At 45.7% G+C, this 9,309-nt stretch overlaps 1 non-coding gene across 1 annotated transcript; it reads left to right on the top strand.

Annotated features, from left to right (window-relative positions):
• The first annotated feature begins 8,886 nt into the window (after nt 1-8,886).
• LOC133807550 (small nucleolar RNA R71) lies at nt 8,887-8,993 on the top strand. The gene has a single exon (XR_009879456.1). It is a non-coding gene; the product is annotated as a small nucleolar RNA R71 (small nucleolar RNA).
• The last annotated feature ends 316 nt before the right edge of the window (nt 8,994-9,309 follow it).

The raw sequence follows: 9,309 nt of genomic DNA, 5'->3' as shown, positions 1-9,309 counted from the left end.
TTGAGCTTTGGAGTAGGATTCAATGGGGTTTTGATGTGAATATTGAGCAGGAATGTGTGTGGTAATTATCTGGGTTTCTTAGATAAGTTTTGTGAGAGTTAGCTTGAGGAAAATGCAGGGAAGAAGTGGAAATTATGGGTTTGGAGGTGAGGGACGTGGTCCTAGGAAGGGCGTGCCGCGGCCCGTGTGCGCACGCGGCCGAGGAGTTCATAATCTGCATTTTTAAGGGTATTTAGGCTTGGGAATTCAATGGTTAGGGCTCGGGATGGATTTTATCACCCGGATTGATAGAATTCAAGGTTCCGGAGGTTAGGGTTATGGCTTAAAGTTATTTATTGGATTAGAACTTGATGGATGGATATTGTTAATGTGTTGTGGCTAGGGTTTCGGCGAGGCTCAAGTTAGAGGACTGTGCTTGGGATATCGGTGCTAAGGTGAGCTCGGGACTCAGGTAAGAAAAACCCTGTTCCCATAGAGCTTGTATGCAAGGCTGAGCCCCTTGTTAGAGTAGAACTGGTATGCAGGGTTCAGCCCATTGTGTTTGAACTGCAGGGCGTAGCCCTTTAACTGAATTTTCTAGAATTTTGTATTTGTTTGCTATGTTATGAATACTATATGTGGATGTTCGGCAAGAGCCGGGAACGGTGTAGGCCGGGAACGGCGTTAGGCACGTTGAGTGCAAGGCTGAGAACGGCAAGGGGCCAAGAGCAGCGTTGAACACGTGGAGTGCGAGTTGCAAAGGCGAGTCCCTAAAAGGATACCTGGGATATCCTCACGGCGTGGCCGCGAACCCAGGGCTTGGTAAATGCCTGGGACTGCTAGGCCGTATGTGTTTAGCCCATTGGTGGCCTGTTTATATGTTTGTTATATGTGATGCATATGTTATCTGTTTGTGGGTTTTCTTGCTAGGCTTCGGCTCACAGATGCTCTGTGGTGCAGGTAAGGGTAAAGAGAAGGCCAACCAACCATGAGTGTAGCAGGCGTGAGGCAGTGTGTACCTGTTGGGCCAGCCTGGCTATCACTACCAGAGGATTTTGAGAGATGGCTGTAAATAAACTTAGATTTTTTCGTTTAGTCGATCTGAGTTAATGTATATGTTGTAAATATTTCTAAACTATATTTTGGGATCCCAAGTGTAAAACTTTTATGATTTTCTATGGAAATTATTATTTCTTAAGTTTTTCATTTGCTTATGGATTAATTACACTATTTTTTCTAAAACCTCGATTAGCGAGTTGAGAGCACGTTTTAAAACTCACTTAGTAACAGCTCTAAGGAAGTAAGGCGTTACAACTTGGTATCAGAGCAAGCCAAGGTTATTGGTTCTGGAGATTGACCGAACATATACACACGCTGTCAGAGACAAGCTTAACTCAGGGTTGGTTGGTAAGATTGGCTATATGTTTTAATAAGTGTATGAATGCCCTGTTTTCCTGCTTATGTTATATAGAGCATGATGGATGAGTTAACATATGCATGATGCTAGGGCATGGCCCATTGTGTGTTATTTGCTAAATGAGTTGTTGTTTGTGGATGACTGATGTGTTTGGGAGGTGGTTTTTGGATGTTGTTATCATGCCTGATGAGCGGCGTCGTTGGTTGCAGGCATATTTGTTGAGATGCCTCGTCAATCAGTTAGACTTCGCGGCAGTAGGGCTGAGGATGACAACCGGGGTCAGGACCCTCCACCTGCCCAACAGAATTGGCAAGAGATGTTTGCTGAGATGGAAGCAAGACTACAGCGAACAGAGGAAGAGTTGTGACAGTTGAGGTAGCAGGCCCCGCCTCAGGTTACTGGGCTGCCAGTGCAGCAGGTTGCAGCGCCAGTGCCAGTGCAGTCCGCAGAGGAGAATAAGTGGGAACCTTTGTATGAGAGGTTCAGGAAGCAGCATCTTCCCACCTTTAAGGGTGGATCAGACCCACTACGGGAAGAGTAGTGGATGAATATGATTGCCTCAATTCTGGATTTTATGAGAGTTCAGGGGAATGAGAGGGTAGCCTGTGCTAGCTACATGTTTAGAGAGGATGCCTGCATTTGGTGGGACGTGGTGGTTCAGAGAAGGGATGTATCAGTTATGACCTGGGAGGAATTTAGAAACTTGTGTAATGAGAAGTACTATACTGTGGCAGTACAAGCTGCGATGGTTGATGAGTTTATAAACCTGACTCAGAATCGATCGACAGTGACAGAGTATGCTATAAATTTTGATAGATTGGCAAAGTTTGTGCCAGATCTAGTGCCAACTGATGTGGCAAGAAGGGATAGGTTCATGCGGGGGTTAAATGTTATGATCGCCCGTGATGTGAATATTACCTTGGATCCAGAGACTACTACTTATGGCCAAGCTATGGACAAGACCCTTACTGCTGAGAGGGCCGAAGATCAGATTTGGAAGGATAGTGCTGTTAGGCGCGATGCTAGGAGGACAGTGCCTCCTTCTGTTTGGTTTAGTCGTGGTGGTGGTTCTAGTGAGCAGAAGAGGAAGGCCCCAGATTCCTTTGTTCCTCTTAGTTTAGATAGGAGGGCACGGGGTGCTTCCACTGGCCGTCAGAGTGGCAGTGAAAACTGGAGGAGTTTTCCTATGTGTCTGCGGTGCAGGTGTCGACACCAGGGTGAGTGCCGGATCAGGGCCTGCTTTGTTTGTGGAAGTGCCAGTCATCTGAAGAGGGATTGCCCTCAAGTTAAGAAGGAGGAGCAGAAGTAGAGTGACAGTCTTGCTCCTGCCAGGGTATTCACTTTGACACGGACTGAGGCGGAGGCTAACCCCTCAGTTGTGATAGGTCAGATCTCTAGTGCTGCTTCTTTGTATACTACATTGTTTGATTCAGGGGCTACTCATTCATTTGTATCTACTAGGGTGATATATAAGCTTTGTAGACCTAGTGGTGTGTATGCTAGAGGATTTCAGACCTTGTTGCCAACAGGAGAATTGATAGTCTCTAGGAAGTGGATTAGAGCATTGCCTGTAGAGGTAGATGGTAGGGAGCTGTCTGTTGATCTGATTGAGTTAGAGATGGATGATCTTGATATGATTTTGGGGATGGATTGGCTATCCAAGTATGGTGCAACAATTGACTGCAAGCACAGAATGGTGACTTTTGAACCATAAGGGTAGGTACCCTTTGTGTTTGTGGGGTCAGTTAGTGGACCGCGTGTACCAATGATTTCAGCCTTAAAGGCTAGGGACCTGATGCAGGAAGGTTGCATAGGATTCCTAGCGAGCATTGTCGATACCTCTAGAGCAGTGTCGGTTGGATCGGGTGAGACTAGATTGGTGTGTGAGTTTCCGGATTTGTTCCCAGCGGATCTGCCAGGGTTGCCGCCGCAGGGGGAGATTGACTTTGTTATAGAGTTGGTACCAGGAGCAAAGCCAGTTTGTAGGACACCTTATAGAATGGCTCCGGCGGAGTTGAAGGAGTTGAAGATTCAGTTGCAGGAGTTACTTGATTTGGGGTTCTTCAGACCGAGTTTCTCGCCATGGGGTGCTCCAATGTTGTTCGTTAAGAAGAAGGATGGGTCCCATAGGATGTGCTTGATTATAGGGAGCTGAACAAGTTAACCATTTAGAACAAGTATCCCCTGCCTAGGATCGACGATTTATTTGATCAGCTGCAGGGAAGAATAGTGTTTTCCAAGATAGATCTCCGATCAGGTTACCATCAGTTAAGGATTAAAGAGGAGGACATACCAAAGACCGCTTTTCGAACGAGGTATGGACACTATGAATTCCTGGTTATGTCCTTTGGATTAACCAATGCCCCAGCAGCCTTCATGGACATGATGAATAAGGTTTTCAAGGATTATTTGGACAAGTTTATGATTGTATTCATCGACGACATCTTAGTGTACTCCCAGTCAGAGACAGAGCACGACCAGCATCTGCGGTTGGTTTTACAGCGGTTGAGAGAGCATAAGTTATATGCTAAGTTCAGTAAGTGTGAGTTCTGGTTGACACAAGTTACATTTTTGGGCCATATTGTCAGTAAGGAGGGGATTCTGGTTGACCCAAGTAAGATTGAGGCGGTCAGAGATTGGCCTAGATCGAGCAATGTTCCTAAAGTGAGAAGCTTTCTGGGTTTAGCAGGGTATTATCGGCAGTTTGTCGATCGGTTCTCTAGGATAGCTATGCCATTGACAGAACTGACAAAGAAGAAGACAAGGTATGTCTGGACGGACAGGTGTGAGAACAGTTTTAAGGAAATGAAGCGGCGACTAATTACTGTGCCAGTGCTAAGCTTGCCGACAGAGAATGAAAAGTTTGTGGTCTATTGTGATGCATCCAGGCAGGGTTTAGGGTGCGTGTTGATGCAAGCTGGTAAAGTGATAGCCTATGCATCGAGATAGTTGAAGGAATACGAGCAGAGATATCCTACGCATGACCTGGAGTTGGCAGCGGTGGTGTTTGCACTTAAGATTTGGAAGCATTATCTTTATGGTGAGAAGTGCAAGATATACACCGACCATAAGAGCCTAAAGTATTTCTTTACTTAGAAGGATTTGAACATGTGCCAGAGGCGGTGGCTGGAATTAGTTAAGGATTATGATTGTGATATCCTTTACCATCCTGGGAAGGCTAATGTAGTGGCTGATGCATTGAGTCGGAAGGGCCCAGGACAATTTTTCAGTTCTAGGCAGATATCTGATAAGTTAGCTGAGGAGATGACCAGAGCATGTATAGAGTTGGTGGTTGGTCAGTTGGCCAACATCACTCTTCAGTCCACACTCCTTGAGAGGATCAAGGAAGCGTAGGGGAAATATTCCCAGCTGTGAGGTTATTAGGAGAGTGCCTTAGTCGGAGCGACTAAGGACTTTTCCATTTCGGAGATGGGGTTACTGAAGTACAAGGGTCGGATATGTGTTCCGACGGATTCAAATATTCGGCGGGAGATCTTAGATGAATCGCATACCACTCCCTATTCTTTGCACCCGGGTACGACGAAGATGTACCAGGACTTGAGAGCTCTATATTGGTGTTCGGGCATGAAGAGGGATGTGGTTGATTATGTGGCCAAGTGCTTAACTTGCCAGCAGGTTAAGGCTAGTCACCAGAGGCCAGCAGGGTTGTTGCAGCCTCTGGGGATCCCAGTATGGAAGTGGGAAGATATTACTATGGACTCCGTGGTTGGCTTACCGAGAACTGTGGGACACCATGACTCGGTGTGGGTGATTGTGGATAGGTATACCAAGTCCGCCCACTTTTTTCCTGTTAAGACAACTTATACTCTGGAGCAGTATGCTGAGTTGTATGTGAAGGAGACTGTTCGACTTCATGGGGCTCCGAGGCCGATAGTATCCGACAGAGACCCCACCTTCACCTCCAAGTTTTGGGAGAGTCTACAGAAGGCTATGGGCACGCAGTTACGATTTAGTACCGCTTATCATCCTCAGACGGATGGGCAGTCTGAGAGGACGATTCAGATATTGGAGGATCTGCTACGAGCCTGTGTGCTTGATTTTGGGGGGTCGTGGAGTAAGTATCTCCCTTTGGTCGACTTCTCGTACAACAACAGTTATCAAGCGACCATTGGTGTGGCTCCGTACGAGATGCTTTATGGGAGGAAGTGTCGATCACCTATTCATTGGGATGAGACAGGTGAGAGGAGATATCTGGGTCCAGAGATGGTTCTGAGGACCAATGAGGTGATTGAGAAGATTAGAGCGCGTATGCTCGCCTCCCAGAGTCGACAGAAAAGTTATTCAGACCTGAAATGCAGGAGTGTGGATTTTCAGGTTGGTGATCATGTGTTCCTTAGGGTTTCACCCATGAGGGGTGTGAAACAGTTTGGTGTTCGAGGCAAGTTGAGCCCTAGGTTTGTTGGCCCCTTCGAGATTCTAGAATGGGTTGGAGAGGTAGCTTACAGCCTAGCGATGCCTCTAGCTCTATCAGGAGTTCATGATGTTTTCCATGTATCCATGCTCCGGAAGTATATGTCAGATTCAACGCATGTTCTAAGTTTTGAGAATCTGGAGCTTGATCAGGATTTTTCCTATAAGGAGAAGTCGGTTCAGATTCTTGACCTAAAAGATAAAGTCTTGCAGAGCAATACCATCGCCTTGGTGAAAGTGTTGTGGAGAAACAGTACGGTTGAGGAGGCGACGTGGGAACTTGAGTCAGAGATGAGTGAACGGTGCCCCGAGTTGTTCAGGTAATTTCGAGGACGAAATTTCTGTAAGGAGGGGATAGTTGTAACGACCCGAATTTGCTAATTGGGCTTAGGGCCTTGATTAGGGTGCCTGGAGGGCAATAAATGATTTAATATGCTTATATGTGGATTTATGTGAATGTATGATAATTATACATGTTTAGTTGAGTTAAATGTGCATGTGGGCCCCGTCTAGATATTGGGGGCATAAATGTGAGAAATGCGATATATATGTGATATGTTTGTGCAGCACGATCCGAGACAATCCTGGGGAGCAGATAGCCAGAGAGTCACAACGGGGTTGCGATTCCGACTCGGGACGAGTTGAGGGGTAGTTTGGGTTCTTGGTGTGTTATGGGGTTATCGTGACATGAAAATAAATACTTGGAGATATATTTGAGGATAGAATGTCTAGGAGGGAATATTGGGGAAATTTACCATTTTGCCCTCGGGGACGTTTTTGTACCCCGAGCCTTGAGGTAACCATATAGACTTAAGTTGAATAAAACAAAAAGGAGGAATTAATTAGAAGCTTTGGGAACCGACTTACACCTTTCTTCTGAACTAAGGATAGCTTCTCACCATTCCTTTCTCTCTCTCCTTCTTTCTCTAAGAAACAACTCAAGGGAATTTTGGTGTAAGCTAGCTTAAGCAAGGAATTGGGCTGAGGAAACTTAGGAGCTTGGAGCTTGGGGATTGAGGATCAACTTCAGGGATTGAATTCAGCAAGTGGTAAGTTTTAATTATAGGATTATGCTTAAATTTGCTGCTGGTTTGTAGGAGTTGCATGTTGGTTGAGTTTGATCTGTTTCAAGTGTTTTAGTTGAGATTTGGAGTAGGATTCAATGGGGTTTCGATGTGAATATTGAGCAAGAATGTGTGTGGTAATTATCTGGGTTTGTTAGATAAGTTTTGTGTGAGTTAGCTTGAGGAAAATGCAGGGAAGAAGATGGAAATTCTGGGTTTTGAGGTGAGGGCCGTGGCCCTAGGAAGGGCGCACCGCGGCCCATGTGCGCACGCGGCAGAGAGTGGCCGAGGAGTTCATGCGCGCCGCGGCTCGTGTGTGTTGCAGGGGTGTGCTAGCCTCTGTTTTGAGGCTAGTCGTGGCTCTTAGTGCTAATCTGCATTTTTAAGGGTGTTTAGGCTTGAGAACTCAGTGGTTAGGGCTCGGGATGGATTTTATCACCCGGATTGATAGAATTCAAGGTTCCGGAGGTTAGGGTTATGGCTTAAAGTTATTTATTGGATTAGAACTTGATGGATGGATATTGTTAATGTGTTGTGGCTAGGGTTTCAGCGAGGCTCAAGTTAGAGGACTGTGCTCGGGATATCGGTGCTAAGGTGAGCTCGGGACTCAGGTAAGAAAAACCCTGTTCCCATAGAACTTGTATGCAGGGCTGAGCCCCTTGTTTGAGTTGAACTGGTATGCAGGGTTCAGCCCATTGTGTTTGAACTGCGGGTCGTAGCCCTTTAACTGAATTTTCTAGAATTTTGTATTTGTTTGCTATGTTATGAATACTATATGTGGATGTTCGGCAAGAGCCGGGAACGGTGTAGGCCGGGAACGGCGTTAGGCACGTTGAGTGCAAGGCTGAGAACGGCAAGGGGCCAAGAGCAGCGTTGAACACGTGGAGTGCGAGTTGCAAGGGCGAGTCCCTAAAAGGATACCTGAGATATCCTCACGGCGTGGCCGCGAACCCAGGGCTTGGTAAATGCCTGGGACTGCTAGGCCGTATGTGTTTAGCCCATTGGTGGCCTGTTTATATGCTTGTTATATGTGATGCATATGTTATCTGTTTGTGGGTTTTCTTGCTGGGCTTCGGCTCACAGATGCTCTGTGGTGCAGGTAAGGGTAAAGAGAAGGCCAACCAACCATGAGTGTAGCAGGCGTGAGGCAGCGTGTACATGTTGGGCTAGCCTGGCTGCCACAGCCAGAGGATTTTGAGAGATGGTTGTAAATAAAATTAGATTTTGTCGTTTAGTCGACCTGAGTTAATGTATATGTTGTAAATATTTCTAAACTATATTTTGGGATCCCAAATGTAAAACTTTTATGATTTTCTATGGAAATTATTATTTCTTATGTTTTTCCTTTGCTTATGGCTTAATTACACTATTTGTTGTAAAACCTCGATTAGCAAGTTGAGAGCACGTTTTAAAACTCACTTAGCAACGACTCTAAGGAAGTAGGGCGTTACAAACCCGGTTGTAAATTTGGTGTTGGAGGCATAGAAGAATTGCTAGGGCTAGCCCCCTTGATTACTCCACGAGAAGTTGGGATGTTGCCTCCATGATGAGTTGTAGGAATTAGAATAAGGGCTATTCCTATTTTGGCTCCCCATGTAACACACAGCTGCTAGATTGGAAGGACAGTTGTCAAAAGTATGGCCCTCACCACAATACACACAAGAAATGTTCTCCATAGGCCCCATTTGTGTCCCCACGGGCTTCCCCATAGACTGATTCATTCCCATATTTATTGTCTTGTGCATATTAGAAATAGAGGAGACTTGGGCTGCCAAAGAAGTGATGGAATCTACATCATGAATACCAGCCACCTTTCTACCCGTAGACAATCTAGAAGTGGGCCACTGATAGTTGTTGTTGGATATCCTCTCAAGTATTTCATATGCCTCATTATACGACTTAGTAAGAAGAGCCCCGTTTGTTGAAGCATCAACCAACATTCTAGTGTGGGCATTTAGACCATTATAAAATGTCTCCATCTGGATGCAATGAGGAATGCCATGAGGAGGGCATTTGCACAAAAACTCCTTAAACTGCTCCCATGCCTCATATAAAGATTCTTCATCAAGTTGCTGAAATGAAGTAATCTCGTTGCAGAGCTTCGCATTCTTAGTGGGAGGAAAATACTTCATCAAAAATCGCTCAGCCAACTCTTGCCAAGTACTCACAGAATCAGATGGCAAAGAGTTCAACCAAGCTCTGGCTCTGTCTCTCAAGGAGTATGGGAACAACTTTAGTCTCAATGCATCCTCTGTCACTCCGAGCAGCTTGAAAGAGTCACTTACTTCAATGAACAAGCGAAGGTGAGGGTGAGGATCCTCTGTTTGCATCCCACTAAACTGACCCACAGTTTGAAGCATCTGGAATATGACTGGCTCCAATTCAAACTGGGCTGCCTGAATTTCTGGTCTGACGATG

The sequence above is a fragment of the Humulus lupulus genome, chromosome X, assembly GCF_963169125.1.
Source record: "Humulus lupulus chromosome X, drHumLupu1.1, whole genome shotgun sequence".
NCBI lineage: Eukaryota > Viridiplantae > Streptophyta > Magnoliopsida > Rosales > Cannabaceae > Humulus > Humulus lupulus.
The sequence above is the reverse complement of the archived record's forward strand: the minus strand, read 5'-3'. Positions and strand labels throughout refer to the sequence as shown.